At 44.6% G+C, this 16940-nt stretch overlaps 1 protein-coding gene across 1 annotated transcript in view; it reads left to right on the top strand.

The window, feature by feature from the left end:
* The first annotated feature begins 1350 nt into the window (after window positions 1-1350).
* The window catches only part of TAFA2 (TAFA chemokine like family member 2), a 437366-nt gene continuing 421776 nt past the window's right edge, over window positions 1351-16940 (top strand). The window contains exon 1 of the mRNA XM_057704113.1: window positions 1351-1446. The gene's annotated coding sequence lies outside the window, so the exon portion shown is untranslated. The remainder of the gene's footprint in view (window positions 1447-16940) is intronic.

The following is a 16940-nucleotide window of genomic DNA, read 5'->3' as shown; positions in this document are numbered from 1 at the left end:
CCCGCGTCTTCTCTGCAGAGGCCTTCTCTTCCCCTCCGTCCATCGTCACCGCGGGTCCGCGTGCGCAGAGGCCTCCAGGCACGCGATGGAGGCTCCGCTCGCGGCCGGACGGGATGGGAGCGGGCCCGGCAAGACCCCTCGCTCGGGCTCGTGTGCGCGCGGCCGCGCTCAGCGCCCGAACCGAACCGGCCGGACCCGCGAGCACACGCCCGTCCGGCGCCTGGCGGCTCCACCTGCGTGGGTGGCGCGGGGCCCTCGAGCGAGGACTCCGCGGACACGGGCCTGTGGCGCGCAGCCGCGCGGGGGGCCCGTCAGAGGCCGGCGCTGGCGCCCCGCGCTCTCCCTCCCTCTGTCCGTCTCTCCCCGGCGGGGACGCTGGCGTCCGCCTGCCGCCCGGGCCCGCCGCTAGAGGGAGACACAGCCCAGCTTTTGCGCCGCCGCCGCCGCCGCCGCCGCCGCCGTCTCCCCGCGGCCCGCGCTCGCAGGCGGCTGCCGGGCGGGAGCGCGAGGACCCCGCCGCCCAGCCCGCCCCCGCGCCCTCCTGCTCTCGCCGCGCTCTCGCCGCGCTGTGCGGGCAGGCGGACGCCCCGGGCCTCCGGGCCGGGCGGCACGGGGGACGGGACCCCGCGGGGACTCCCTACAGGGGGCCCCGCGCGCCTCCCGGCGGCGCGGCCCGTCTGCCCGGCCCTCCCGCCCCTCCCGGGGCCGGCGGTCTCCCCCGCTCCCGGCCCGGGGCGCCCGGGGCCGCTGCCGAGGGGCCCGGCGCCGAGTCTGCGGGCGGGCGCGCGCCGGGACCCGCCTGCTGGAGGGGACGGGCGCCCCGCGGGGCAGACCCCGCGCCCGGGCCCCTCACCCCCGCCCCGCGGCGCCCCGGCGGCCGGACGCGCGCGCGCGGCGGGCCCCCTCCCGAGGCGACGGCGGGGCGCCCCCGCCTCTCCTCAGGGGCGGCGGGGGGCGGGGGCGCGGCGGCGGCGGCGGCGGGCGCGCGCGCGGCTGTGCGAGCAGCGCCGACGACGCGTGGCGGGAGGAGACGCCTCCGCGCGGCGCTGGCGGCGAGCCGGCGGGAGATGGGGCAGCGGCGCTGAGCCTGCCAGGCCGCCGCCCGCCTCTCGGAGCGCCCGGCCAGCCCGCGCGCAGCCAGGGCTGCGGGACGTCGGCTCTCCCCGCGCGCCAGCCTTCGCTTCGTGCCGACTCGCGGGCCGCGGGCGCAGCAGCGAGCCGGGGCTGCCGCACGCGCCTCGCCCCCGCTGCCGGGCGACCCCGGGCTGCGCCCCGCGCCGTCGGAGGGGCACGCGCGCCCCGCCGGACTCGGCTCCCCTGCGCCCCGGGCCGGGGGCGGCGGGCCGGCGCCTCGGCAGCGATGCGCGCGCGCTAGGGCCGGCGCGGGCCCGCGGGAGCTGCCGGAGCGTCGCCGGGCGTCGGCGCCCCCGGGACGCCGGGCTGCAGGTAGGCGCGGGGCGGCGGGGGCGGGCGGGGCGGCCGGGGCCGGGGCGGCGGCGGGCGCAGAGGGGCGGCGGCGGGCGTCCGGGCGCCGTGCCCGCCCTCCCCGCGCTGCCCCGCGCCTCCCGACGCGGCCGGCGTCGCGGTGGAGGCGACGCCTCGGCCGAAGCGGCGGCGGTCGGTGAGCAGCCTGGGCTCCGGAGGAGAAGTTGGGCTCGCGGTGCGGGGAGGGTCCGCGGGGGGTCGGCTCGCCCTCCTGAAGTCCGCGCGTGCTGCCCGCCGTCGCCCCGGGAATGCTCAGGCGCGCCTGCGGAGGGGGGTGTTTCGGGGAGGCCCCTCACCTCTCCCCCTCGAACTGTTTTCGTGAAGACGCGTCTCGGTAAGTTCCGGAGCCGCCTCTGCGCGAAGGCTTGTGTGGCTGTGGTACCGGACGCTCCGCCGCTGCGGGAGATGAAGCGAGGGTAAAGGAGGCTGCAGGGGAGCTGTGGGGACGGCTTCGGGAAACTGCCGGTTTTCCTTCCTTCCTTTCGGGGTAGGTGCCCCGGAGTCTTGCTAACAGTACGCGGGTTTTCTGCCCCACCGCTCTCCTCTGCCTTCCGCCTTGTGTTCCGAGAGGCCGGGGTCCACCAAGAGGCGTTTGCTTTAGACCATGGTCTCCACTTGTCCGTGGGGAGCGTGTCATTTCCAGAAACGGCCTTTGTGCAGGGAAGTTTGAGATCCATGCCGTTTCTGCTAGGACTGCAGGCTGAGCTGTCTAGTCCCCGCTTGAAAAGCACGAGCTGTGGGTGCTTGCAGAGCCCCGGGTGGACGCGACGCTTTCCCCGGGTAGAACAGACGCTCGTCCCGAGCGAGTGTTCAGCCGTTGCCTGAAGCGTGTGGAATCGCAGGTGCAGTCACTACAGCGGCCAGCTCGCCTCTCTTCACCTGCTGCTGGGTGTGTTGGCTTGCGGTAATCAGACAGGAAAGAGAATATCTTTTTTGTGAGTGTTGCATACCTTCTTGAATTTTGCAAACAACCTTCTTGAAAAAACAAAACCGAACAAACCTGTATTCACCCTTTGCTCTGAAAAGTACCCCCAAAGCAGTTCGTGGGTAAGGGTCTTTTACTCATGACAGGATGAATTTTAATGACCGTTGACCGCATGGTAAGAACCTGGTTGCTGCCTTCCCCAGCTATCAGATGGTTTGAGACATCAACATTCAGACTGTTATCAATGAACACTTTAAAACTGCTCTAGTAGGCAATGTAAGTGAAGACAAATGAGTAATTTAAGATTTCTGTGTAGCGTGCTAAATGGCAATAACTAGCAAAGGAGACTGAAAACACTTCTAAAGCCCTAAAAAAACCAGGGCATTAAGATTATTTGTATTTATTCCCACCTTTCCATATTCGCACGTGTACTCTGAGACTGGTGAATCTTCTACAATTTCAGCTTTGACACCTAAGATCCTTAAAAATGATCAGACACATTTAATCTTCTCTTTTCCTACTTTACTCTGTTCATCCTGGATCAGTTGTTTGCATATTGACCTTTTTAGAGTCCTAATTTTTAAAGCCATCAGTAGCCGTTGAAAGGCCATGACTAACCGTACCAGAGCTTATTTTATTTTCATTTTCTTAATTTTCAATGAAAAAATTGGACTGCATTATTTATATATAGATAGATTATATAGATATACTATGAGAGCAGTGTCACACTGCTAACTGAATGCTTAGACAGTGACTTTTAAGACGCAGAACAGTTTTAATGTATTGCTTTATTCAAATTAGGCATTTTTTGAGACTAAAATCTTGATTCTTGCCTTTAATACAGTTTTGTAGTTTAGGATGCTTGAATTTACATATTTATACATAGTGCTATATGTCTCTTAAGGAAGAACCAAAAAACCTTGACATGAAAGCAAACATCTTTAATGCTACATGTTGTGCTAAAAAGGAGCCTAAGGTTTCTGAGTATATGTGATTTTGAATCTGAAAAGTATTAGCTGTTTTTAAGTGACAAATTAGAGAGTGAAGATTCATTGAGGTCCCATGGATCTATGTCAGAAAAGGTACATATTGCTTGGAGACTGCATTATGGTATTTACCGACCACTAAGTTATAAAATGTGATGACACAGCTGTAAAAAGATCTGTTTATAGACATGGCCACTTTTCCTTTTTAAAAACTTATGAAGTGATGAAACTTAGGGGGTGATAGAAGATTTTATGGAAATTATTTTGTGTAATATCAGAAAGTTTTAGTGGTCCTGGATTCTGTATCTTCAATATAGTATTTTAATGATGATCCCTTTCCAAAGTGATTTTGAATATTGAAATGTTGAAGGTGCCTTTTAGGGCTGATTTATCACCAATTGCAAGTTATGGGTTATCCTATACAGGTAGGGTAAGATGTGCCCCCCCCCAGCATTTTCCAGGCGTTTTTTAAAAAATCATGGGCCCTGATAAAAGGTACTGTCAGATTCTACTGAAATTCAGCTGTGGCAGCAAACTGATGGCATTTGCCTCTCTAATGCTTGTGCCAAACTAAGAATGTTCCAAAGTGTCATCATTTTCTCATATATTTGAGAAGATGAAATGACCAGAGTGCAAACAGTGCAGTGTCCCTGCTTTTACTTCTCCAGTATTTTATTAGGGAGGCCACATTAAGTCGCATTATTCTGCAGCTGTTTTGTTCATTGAAGATTCAAGTAAAAATAAGGAACTTTACTGTGCAATGCAGTTTGTTTTCTAGTTGAGAAACCATAAGTTGGAGTAAAATAAGCATCTAGCATAGTCCCCTTTGATCTATACCTGATGTTTACAAATGCAATTCATCAACCTGTTATTAGTTGGGCTCCATCAAAACAAAGAGACGCATTAACACAGACTGCTGGTAGTTATGAAGCCCAAACCAGCTGAATCAGCCTCAGATCTGGTCCACATACCTGCACACTATTTCACATGCTATATCTTGCTTATGAACCATTGATTTTAGTGCCATGTAATATGGTGCATTTGTCATTTTGTTGGAAAATTCTCTGGTTTATTTTGAACTACTTGGAGCACGTGGAATTGTACCACTGGAAGAGGAGGAATATTCTCATAATGCGTTACCTTAGAGAACAGTTTTGCTTTGGGTTTGGAGTGGTCGGAAACAGGGGAGATGGAAAGGTGGGTCTAGCAGACAGAGACCTAGAAATTAGTTTTGGTTTTTCGTTGTCATTGACCACTGATATATTGGATAATTTTTAGAAAATCTGATTCTATTCATTTGGCACAGTGATTCAGTGCCCTCGTCAATGAAATATAGCTAACAATTCTTGTCTTCTGCTTATTCTTAGAAATTTTAAGAGGAATGGTTAGACTTTATTGGAGTGTGGAGAGTGGTATTTAAATACTTTTCTCTGCAATATGAATCTCATCTCTACTTCTGTACATGTATATGCACATGCATACATATGTACATATGCTTTCAATGGGATGCATGTAAAATACTGCTTTTGTATCGAAGGGGGAGAGAACGACTTTCAAAAAATCTACTTTTTTTTTTAAGATATCATGTGTATGCACCCTATGTCACATATCTGTGATATAATATACACAAACATACCCAGAGAATATCCGGGACACAAGCAGAATTGGCTTGTGTTATTAAAATAACCCAAAAAGTCTACATTTTAAAGGTACCTAGTTTTTCACTATTTTACATGATTTGACCTATGGTGCAACTGTAACCATGGTTTAACAAGGTCGTTTATAATTGAGTTTTACTCTGAGCCACTGTTGCAGGCAGTATTTTTTCTCTTCAGCTTTTCTTTTGGAGATATTTTTATTCATTAGGCTATAAATGCAAAAAAAAAAATCAATTTTGTCCTCTCTGTAGGGGAGCTCTGGGATGTGTTTATTGACACAATGACTGGAAGTCTCAACACATCTTAAACAGTGAATATGTCTGTATTCTGTCTTCATTACACGTGCGCCTCCACAGCGGTGCATTACATTAGAGCATACTGTCCTGGTTTCAAATGGTATCATCTACAGAATTTTCAGAAACATATTGATATCATACTCCACGTTTGTTGAATTTCCTAAACCCAGCCTCTTCCAGTGTGTCTGCCACAGGTGTGTGTTGGGTTTCATTCTGTGCTGTAACTGTGGGCCACCTAGTCACTGGAATCAGCGAAACTAACGTATTTAGGCAATTAATTAGTATCACAACTGAAAAATACAAGGCTGTGAGGTTGCTTGGGACTCAGAAGAGACATGAATGTATAAGCTCTGAGGAGAGTATTTCATTTATTCACAATTATCCATACGGGGTACGAAATTAACTAGGGAATCAGAGCTTACATGCTTATGTTAAAGTCCTTTTAACCACTTCCTTCAGCCTCCTGAATTACTCCATAGTACCTGTAATTATTTTATGATTTCCCCTGAATGGCCCGTTAGTGAAGGTACATCTCCCTTTCCCCTAGCAGTAGCACCGACATACTTATCCAATTAAAGTTATGTTTGTAATGCTCCTTTGACACGGTAGATTTGGGAAACTCTTTACAGAGAGATTGGGTAATGTGATAATGTCGCCTTCTTAGCAGTTGTGGTGGTAGGCTGAATGTAGTGCTTTGACAAAATGGGGACAATCAGACAACAAGTCTTCTTTGCTCTTTCATCTCCTTGTGGTATGTAAAGCCAACTCTTCACGTAAAGCCTGGAGAGGGCAACGTAGCTTTTGATGAATGCAAGGTTTGTTTTACTAAATATTTTTCAGCTTTTTTTTTTTTTTGTCTTTTTGTGTCTATTTTTTCTGCTATGAACTAGTCACTGTATAATTGCATGCATGTGAATGGGCAACTGTGTTGACCTTTAAAGGTCATGCAAAGATGATAAAGCTTACCATTTGCAGTGTTAATTGCCTGTGGCCTCCTGTCGCTGCACGTGGAGCTTTCTGCAGAGTTTAATAATATGGAGCAGATCAGGGAGCTGGCGGACTGTGCACCTGTCATGTGTACGCGAGTTCATGAAGGTATGCGTGGTAGGCGCTATGACAGAAGAGTTTTGGAAAAGTGTGTATGTCCTTTGCGATGAAAGCTTTCAAGCAGAGTGGCCTGGGCTATGAGGAGACAGATAGAATGTTTCGGTGCAAAAACCTGATCACTGAAAATTACTATCTGTGTATAAAAACTGTGCCATAGTTTTATTTGGTTCTGGCTGAGTTTCTCTCTCTCTTAACATCCTTCTTGGAGATTCTGGTGAGAATTGTACTTAAACATTGAAAGAAGTAAGTATGCTTGCTCTCTCCTGCTCTATTATGAAAAAGACCGTCAATAGGAGAAAAGCAAGGTGTGTTATTTGTCCTAGTCTGCATTTTCCTGGCTTCGTATTTTTTGTCTTTATGGATTGGAGTAAGCAAAGGCAGGCAACTATAACAGGGTTACGTGGTCATGGGAATCTTAATAACAAAACCTCAACATAGTAATAGAACACTGAGACTTGGCTGGAATAGGTTCTTCAAGAGAGTAGACCTTTTACAGGCCTAAAACTTGGGTCTTCTCGAATAATAGAGCTTTATGGACCAATGTAGCCAATTTATGACTGCTCAGATCAGTCAAGAATTCAGAAGTGGCCAGTTCAGATCATTTGAGGAGAACAACATATACACTTATACTTTTAGTGTATATTAGTTTATGACAGTTCCAAATTCATTTAAGGTGGAAAAACCTCGTTATTGTTACCATTTCTCTCTTAGTTTAGTTTTACCTTGGGATAGGTGTACGATGGATGGCATACTCAAATTTGTTGGTGCTGAAGAGTTCAGTAAATTCCTCCTTAGAATGGCCATCAGACATATCAGTAGCAGTGAGCTGTTGTTGCTTTTGTTTGTATTTTCTTCAGAAACTTGAGTGATTGAGTGAAACAGCTCTAACTTTAGTTCTGTTTTATGGTATATAAAGAGAAAGGAAGTAGATGATCCACCTTTCAGTCAGGCAATCCAAGGGCCAAGGGGAGAGTGAGAGGGCATTGAAATCTCATACTCCGGAAAACAAAGGCCCCTTCTTAGGCCACTTTCAGTTCAAGGAAAATTCTAACCTATTTTTTTTTTTTTCAGCTTTAGTTCTTGAAATGTTATATCACAGTAGCTTCCTGCTAAGATACATATTTAGCATTATTGCACACTCCTTTTAGATTGATTGTTGGTGTGTTTATAAATATACCAGAACTGGGTCAAAATTTAGACTGCTATTTGAAGATATATTTGCGCATCACAGCATTTGTTGAGTGGTTAAAATTCATTGGCTTGCATTTTGGTTAGCAGATAAATTTTGAAAATGACTATTATCAAACCAGTGTGGTGCAGTGGTGGGAGTTCTGGAGATGCTCCTGTAGCTCTACCAGTAAATAACCATGTAACCACAAGAAATCACTTTATTTCTCTGTGCCTCAGTTTCTCAGTGATATATTTTCTTTTTCTTTTTTCAAATAAACTTATTTATTTATTTATTGGCTGCATTGGGTCTTCGTTGCAGTGTGTGGCTTTCTCTAGTGGAGAGTGGGGCTGCTCTGTTGCAGTGCGCGGGCTTCTCATTGCGGTGGCTCCTCTTGTTGCAGAGCACGGGCTCTAGGCGTGCAGGCTTCCGTCGTTGTGGCTCACGGGCTGTAGAGCACAGACTCAGTAGTTGTGGCACACGGGCTTCGTTGCTCCACGTCATGTGGGATCCTCCCAGACCATGGATCAAGCCCGTGTCCCCTGCATGGGCAGGCGGTTTCTTAACCACTGTGCCACCAGGGGAGTCCAGCAATCTGTTTTCTTCAGTCAGGTTTTCAAGATAATTAACAATGTCATTTTTTCCTGTGTCCCGACCCACTAAACATCATGGCATGGGAAGTATAACAGTATTGCAGGGCATAACTTTATTCAGAAAGTCAAGGGGCATCTAGCCCAAAAAGTTCCTGGAACACCCGTAAATGTTTCATAAATACTTCTCAGTAAGCAGCCTGTAAAAATTCTGCTGTACGTGACTGGGGGGATGATGTTGATTGTGGTGCTGACTAAAGGCTGTAGGGACGGAGAATTGAATCAGACTGACTCATCCTTCTGTTTATCCATTTTGCCTAGTTTGCATGATGCTGTTTTGTTGCAAAACAAGGTGTGATGGGTCGTGAGTCCTAGGCTTGTGGGGTTCTGTGTCTCTTCTCTGCTGCTGGTTTTCATAGTCACTCAGATAAAATGGTTTGGTAAGTTAACCCAAATAGAACTAGGTTAGCAAATGACTAGTTTTCATATACCTGTTGATAATTAAACATGTTCATTCAAAGTCTGCATATGAGCTTTTGATAATTTATAATCCTTGGGAAAGTTTATTCATTTATTCAATAAGTATTTATTGAACACCCTCTAGGTGCTTGGGCTATTTCAGTAAACAAAAAAAGACAAAGATACAGAACGTACTGTTTTAGGATAATGCTTGAGGTTTTGAAATGAATCTGGAGGAATGGTTCAACAATGTATTTGTGCGATATCTGCTCTTACTATCAATTCCTGTTTATAACTGTGAAGTACAGTTTTGAAAAGAACTCGTTAAAATGGTTAAAATGTCTGAGTCGGAATGAGTTGTGAAGAAAAGTATCACGGTATATATTTAGGGTGAGGTAACATGTAGTGAAATGGATTGATTCCAGCTCACAAGATTGAAGAGCAACCGAAGGGTGACACAGACAGTAGCTCCTTCTCCTGAGTACATACATGAAAGAAGGAAGTTCAGATAGGCCGAGTGATTGAGATCAGCGACACGTCGCTTCCCGGAGCCTCGTGAGGGGGTTGCCGATTCAGATGCCTGTGGGAGTCATGCTGGGAATGGGAATGAATGAAGCGGACCAGGTGGAGGACGGCAAATGGCCGCTGACACTCCGTCTCGGCTACGGTGCTGGGGGAGACTGGGGGAGTGGTGGAGGTGCTGGCCGCGTGCTGAGCGGGGTGGCGGAGCCTAGGTTCCACTTGTTGCCATTCCAGAATGTGGGTCTGGCGTTGCCAGGTTCTCTGATTTGTAGAGGGGAACTTAGATGTGCAGATTGTTTAATGTGAAAGTTTCAGATTTATAAATGATGGTATTGAAATCAGATTTGAAATACTGTGTGGGCCAACAGACCTATCTGCAGGCCATATGCAGGCTAAGGGCCGTGAGTGTGTCCCTGTTGACAGAGGGATGTGTGAAGACAGCTAGCTAGGAGATCTGCGTGTGCCTGCCCTTCTGTCATCTGTAGCCACAATCCTCCAACCCCAACTGCATCTGGAGCCAGGGTGGTTGACTGTGAAAGGCTCAGCTGGAGGAGCTGAGTGTAATAATGAGTGGTTCAGTCTCACTCCTGTTTTTAGTTTTCTTCTGATTGACTCATTTTACAGTTGCTGCTGAACTCACCTTGAAGTTGGTGGTACCTTGGAGGGTTTAAGAGTTGTGCTGTAGTACCAGCTGTTAAATAGATAGCCAGTGGGAAGTTGTTGTATAACAAAGGGAGTTCAACTCGAGGATGGAAGATGCCTTAGGGGACTGGGATGGGGAGGGTGGGGGGGACTCGAGGGAGGGTGGGGGGGGGAGTCGAGGGAGGGAGGGAATACGGGGATATGTGTATAAAAACAGATGACTGAACTTGGTGTACCCCCCAAAAAAAGAAAAAAAAAAGAGTTGTGCTGGGATAAGACAAGAACAAAACAAGAACAAGGACGCAGATACAGAGAATGGACTGGCGAACTCGAGGTTTGGGGGGGCGGGGGGTGAAGGGGAAGCTGAGACGAAGGGAGAGAGTAACATAGACATATATACACTACCAACTGTAAACTAGATAGCCAGTGGGAAGTTGCTGTATAACAAAGGGAGTCCAACTCGAAGATGGGTGTTGCCTTAGAGGACTGGGACGGGGAGGGTGGGGGGGGAGTCGAGGGAGGGAGGGAATACAAAAAACAAAAGAAAAAAAAAAAAAGAGTTGTGCTAGGAACACAGAGGTTTAAATTTATGCCAGATTTTGGAATGGCTTCTAGTTCTGTAAAGCCTGTTCCTTTAGATCAGTGCTTCTTAAGCTTCAACATGCACACTCATCATCTGGGGGAGTTTGGCTAAAATGCAGGTTCTGCGGTGGAGCCTGGAGAGTCTGCATTTCTGACAAGCTGCTAGGTGAAGCCAAGGTGGCCGGCAGTTGAACTGCAAGACTTTGGAGAGCTTCTTTACCGCTGAATTTCACTCCATGCACGCAGAAAGGCTGGAACCCTCCAGTTCTCACTTCTTGGACGGGTGTCTTCTTGTAGTGAGAGCAGCCTGCACCTGGCCACCGACTCGAGACACTTTGCTCAAAGGCTTTTCAATCTGAGCACAGAATTCATAAGCATTATGCTTAGTTTTCTAGTCTTCTATTTAGAGAACATATTTTTCCCCCAAAGCATGTCAGAAATTCTTTTCTTCACATATTAATGCAAGTTTCATTTGCTTTCTACAGTTTGAAGAAATGAATTTCATAACTAAGGCATTATATTAAACATGGATGTATTCTAGTATGCAAGTCACGTTTAGCTTCTCAAATCATTTTTGGAATTTCGACAGTAATTGCTTTATTTTAGGGCTTAAATGTCAAAATTTTGGCCACAATGTCTAGATTTTTGTCCTGCTTAAGTAGTTATTATGAATAAATGGGAGAATGGAGTTGAAAAAAATGGTTTTCCTTGTGTGTTTATTGCACTTAAAACATTAAAGTGAATCTCTCTGTTTTTTCTTTTCACGCTACTAATCCTAAATACCTTTTGAAAAGTGATCTATTTAGTACTGAAGACATAATAACTTATCATTCAGGGAGTTTGACTTCATATTTTATTAGTATTTTTTCCCCTAAACCAGTTTTGCTAATGCCAGAGGTGTCATAGCTCAGATGTGTGACTCTGTTCTACTGAGACATGACCTGGGTCTCATGTCACAAGCTCAGTTCAAAAGATTTTATTGCCAGTTTTATCAATGCCCTGGAAATTCTTATGCTGGTATATTAATTGTAAGCTGAGATTAGATTTAGACATGTCAATCTGAGAGAGTGAAGCAATTTGTTTTCTTGCAAGTTGTATGATTAATATAGTTTGTAATATTAATGCTGTTAAATCTTACTCAGTTTCTTTTAAGTGCTTTTTAATAGAAGTTTCTATTATATTGAAGAGCTTTGCTTGTAAGCTGAGTAGTGATATGAACTGATTTTACTGAGTCCGTTAGACTGTAAGCTCTGTGAGGCAGAGCCTCATTTAACATGTTTCTGTTGACTTCTGATGCTTAGCGTAGTGTCTGGCACATAACAGGTACTTACTAAATTTAATGGGAAGATGATCAGTAGTTCATATTGATAGGATGTCTTTTTGTATGTTTCTTCCATGTGTGAGGAAGTGTTCTATGAAGAACTGCCATTTATCCTGATTGTGTGTTTGTGTGTTTGTTGTGTGTGAGAGAGAGAGAACATTTATTTTGACCTGCACTTTCCATCTCTAATCTGAAAGGTATATCAGTATTAAGAATTTAATACATTCTAGGCAAAACATCAAGGACAAAAGCAAAATGAGCATGCTGACCGATATTCTCTTTCTTTCTACAATTTATTGTAACCTGGAGGTTTAGAGACTACATGTGCTTGTGATTCTACTGTTGTATAAATTAAATAATATTTGTCAATGTCAAATTTAAGTGTTGCTGATCCCATGGAATATATTTTGATTGCTCTTGTCAGTGACTTGACTCATTCATTAGGGAATTTAAAGCCATTTATTCTTATCTACATAATTACCATTTTCATAATTTATTATGAACCAGATTTGCTTATTTCACCTTCAGGAATGCTATTGACTGTGATATCATTGTTCTTGGCTTCAATGATATTGAAAATTACTGGTGTTCTAATTTTAAATGCTATTTAGTACAGATAGTATGCATTGAAGTATTGATTTTTAGTTCTTCTGGGTTAAGCAAAGCTTTTAAATGCTTGCCACCATAGATGATTTCACAAAATTAATTATTCTTTGACTGTATTTGAATATGAAGGAAACTTGTATAGTATAAAACCAAAAAAGTCAACTCATTAGGTCATTAAAAACTTAAAGCTGGATTTAAAAAAATTTTTATTTTATTTATTTGGTTGCACTGTTTTAGTTGCGACAGGTGGGCTCCTTAGTTGTTTCATGTGAACTCTTAGTTGCAGCATGCACGTGGGATCTAGTTCCCTGACCAGGGATCGACCCCAGGCCCCCTGCATTGGGAGCGCAGAGTCTTAACCACTGCGCCACCAGGAAAGTCTCTTAAAGTTGAATTTTTGTGTTGTCTTTAATTTTTTTTATTTTTATTTTTTTGTTGTCTTTATTTTAAAAGATTGCAATAAAATGTATATATTAACATCCCTATATGCTTAAAAAGTTGCTCAAAACCCTTAAATATAATGTCTTCATTCTTTGAAATATAAAATATATTTCTGGAACTTTTTAATGAGTCAGAGGACAGGCTTTAAATTGAATGAATCTGATTTTTCTCTGTATTGCCCAAAAACACTCATATTTTATAATTAAGACCTAAGGCTATTGAGCTAGGGTCACTGTGGAATTTATTGAAAAAGATAGATCTATGCTTCTTCCCCAACTCAATCTCAAATATGAGATTAGTGAAAAATTAAGGTACTGTATAGTACTGAAAGATTTTCAAAATCAATAAGCAGCATTAAAATCAAGCTTATTGTATATTGGTGAATTCTACCTTGAAGCCAAGTTTCTGTTATATTTAGGAAGACTGTGTAAGTTATGGTCTTCCTTGCCTAGTATCTTTTCCTAGCAGCTGATTACATCTTGTCTTTAAAATGGGCCTCGGGGTTTGTGGCTAATATTCCACTTCGTATTTTATGAAATCTGCTTCAACTTCACTGGGTAGATGGTTTGGCAGACTGGAGCAAATTGAAAGCAAAAAGCAGACTGAATAACTGGCAATCAGGGATTAAAAAGGTGTCAGGGTTAGCATTTTGCAGGATATGATGGGGAAAAGGTATTAGATGGGGGCCAGATGGCATGAAAGGGAAGAATAGAGGTCAGAATGGAAGTTTGTTCTAGCTAGAATTTTTATACAAAAAAGAGAGGAAATAACTGACCTTTGAGAGAAGGAAAAAGACAAAGAATACATCCATTGTAATTCTTGGGGAACAAAGAGGTAAAATGGCAATGAACTGAAGTTAAGTCATAGAGGAGCGAAAGATGTACGTTGTCACACCAGTTTTTCCCTCTTGATCTTGTAAAAACAATCCAGGAATAAGAAATTTCTGTCAAGGTGTTTTGTTTATTTGGTTGTTTTTTAAACCAAACAGAAAGTTGGAAGGAATGAACCCTAGTTCTGACCTTGCTGCCAGATCGTCAGCCCTTGAAGTTACTGAACACTTTTGTCATCAGGTTTCTCGGTGGTGAATGAGATGGTTGGGTTTAACGATTACTTAGATCCCTCCAAGCTCTGTAAGTCAGTGATGACCATAGGTTATGCTTCTACGCTTCTGTTATGGCCCCTGAAGATATCTTAGACACTGCCCTGTCTGTCCCTTCCTAGACTGTGAAACTCTGGAGATCTAGAAATGTTTTATTCTTCAACTCGTATCACCTAAGCCTACCCTAGAACATATTTAGGCATTTAAAAAGTGTTTTATTAATTGATTTTAGTTTTATTATTCTAAAATTCTAGACTTTTTATCTTCATAATAAACAACAGTGTGTTCTAGAGGTATAAATAACCACATTTGCATGCTGCTGTATTGTGTATAAAACACTTTCATGCATGTGATTTCATTTGATGTTTAAAATGGCTGTGAGTTAAGGATAAGTGCTATCCTCAATTTCAGGTGAGGAAACTGTTGGAGACTGGTAAAAATCATACAGCTAGTGAGTGTCAAGAAGTTGGCTTGAATTCAAAGCCTATCTGTTGGGAGAAAATTCTCCATGGGTCTCTCAAGACACAAAGTACCCTTTTGTTCCATAATATCTTTCTAAGCATGTTCAAAAAGTGAATAGTCTTGGAAGATCATGTCTCGCTCTGAATCACAGGGCAGATTTGCTTGCTGTCCAGCGTAATATAAATGACGTCTCCCTCCAAGGCAGAGGGCATGTCTGCTTACTGTAGCCCATTGTAGAAGATTTCCTAATCTCCGTGTTCCGCAAACCAGTGCATGTGTAACATCCACATGGGCTGCTTTGAATCGCACCTGTGGGACTTGGGGATCAAGGGAACAGCCTCGAAGGTGGTGTTCATGCTTCTTGCTGTGTAACAAGTCCTTTGGCTCTGACCCGGGAGTCTTCTGTCTCTTGCCAGCATCCATAAAATATGGCGTGCTTCCAAGTAGCATAAAAAATTTCAGAGCCCTTGCAGTTGTTAACAGTATATCTTTGTGTTACATTAAAGATAGTCTCTTTCTCATTACGTGGTTTATGTCCACTGTCATAGTCACTCTAAGAAGAATTGTAACAAAATGAATGACCTATTATATGCTGCCAGGCTTTTAGTCCTGGAGTGCCCCTTGAGACCCGTCCTCCTCTGACATTTGGAAAGATCCTTTGGCGGCACTACAGAAGGGAGGTTCCATGGGGTCCAGAATGGGAAGCCAGGGAGACCAGCTAGAGAGCTAGGGAGAACTGGCAGAAGTTTGGAGAAAACTGTCAGGAGAAGGGAGGAAGAGAAGGCGCAGTTTAGAGGTAGGAGATGGAACCAACTGGTCGTGGAGACGGAATGTGCGGAAGAGGGAGAGAGAGTCGAGAGTAGGTCCTGGCTTGGGTGACTGGTGCTGTTTATACCGTGCGATCCCCAGAGCTACTCTGGTCTATCTAGATGAGGATAGTTGGTTTAATTTTAAGCATTTTGAGCTTGAGTTGCACTTGGGATACCCAAGAGGAGATCTAAATAAGTAGTGGTAAATTTGGGTCGGGCGTTCAGAGACTTGTGGTTTAGACATAGAGATTTGCGACTCATCAGTGTACATGTTGCTGTTGAAAGCTAACTAGATGAGAGCTCCAGGAAGCGTGTTTAACAGACACCGAGGAGAGAGCCCTGGGGAACAATAACATGTATAAAAGAATCTCAGCTCTTTTTAACATCAGAAAGAAGAGTCACCTTTCTCTCTGTTGTTCTCTCTCTGGGTTTTTGCTCGGCTCGCTGCAGCTTGGCCTCATAAACCGTGAGGTCCACCTTTCCTGTAATGACCTGCTGTCTAGAGAAGCTGGTGATGGCAGGAAGAGAGGGCAGTGGAGGAAAGTGGGGAGCATGCTTGGAGTCGCTTATTTCCGTTTTCCCCTCTGCTACCCCTGGATGTCATTGTGTATTAAGGCTGTGCCCCTGCAGAGCTGTTGTGGACAGGCACACTGGGAGGGGATGCAGACTTTCCCCTGTGGGGAAAAGCCTTCACTCTCTATGGAGATCTATAGACATTTTAAAAATTAAAAACTTGAGCATTTACAGTGTGCCAGGCACTGTGCCAGACACTTTACGTGCATTATCTCATCTGGTATACACAGTAATTCCAGAAGAAGGTACTAGTGTTATCCGTATTTTATAAATAAGTGACTTGACCAAGGCTGTACAGCTTGTAAGAATCAGACGATTCTTGAATCATACACCCTGCTTTCAGAGCTGAGTTTTTAACTGTATAGTGCTGCATCTCAGTCATACTTGTTGGAAAAGTAGACTCATTCTGCTTAAGAGACTGCTGGTTAAAGAATTGTTTTGGTTCAAATTATTTCTATCTAGACATCCTAAGTAGGTCCTCTCTCTCTTAAGTTTAGAATTGTATCATTAAAATTACACTGCATTCTTTGACTCTCTCTCAGATTTCCCATGTGTAGCTTTCTATGATTCTCTGATTTCATTTGATAAGAAATTAAGTAATGAGATAAAAAGCTAGCATTCAAGATAATTTGAAAAATTCATTCATATACTCAAATATTTGTTCCTTTGAATTGGAAAAAAAAGCACTCCAACTTCTAAACAAATGTGAGCTAAAAGTGTGTCTTTTTCTGGAATTGAAATTCAGGCTGAAACATTCTATTACATTTATCTTACAGAAATCTTTCTTAGGCTCTTTGCTGTGTAAGAAGTGGGTTTCTTAAGGGCAGGGTGGGAATAGCCTGTGCAGCAGTCCTGGCGGTAGAACTCAGTAGCCTCTAGAGAACATCCATATAGGACTAATTAGATGCTAAATGCTTGGTAAGTATTGAACAATGCAGTCTTCTAACTTTCTGATTAATGACAAAGCTTCATGAAAACATTAATTATATTGGAAGAATTCAGACAATCCCATTTTGAGTAAAACAGAAAATATATCTGTAAATGGACTTTTTTCCTGATAATATGATAATACAGGCAGCAGGCATTCTATGGTTTTATGAATAGTAGGTTCCTATTCTTGAAGGTTATGGATGTGTTTAATATGACAAAATCAAAGGAGGAATACTGTATGATAACTACATTATATTTTCTTTTGAGTCTGTTTTTAAA

This window comes from Hippopotamus amphibius, chromosome 12 (genome assembly GCF_030028045.1).
Source record: "Hippopotamus amphibius kiboko isolate mHipAmp2 chromosome 12, mHipAmp2.hap2, whole genome shotgun sequence".
Classification (NCBI taxonomy): domain Eukaryota; kingdom Metazoa; phylum Chordata; class Mammalia; order Artiodactyla; family Hippopotamidae; genus Hippopotamus; species Hippopotamus amphibius.
Note: the sequence above shows the minus strand (reverse complement) of the source record. Positions and strands in the feature narration are given on the sequence as shown.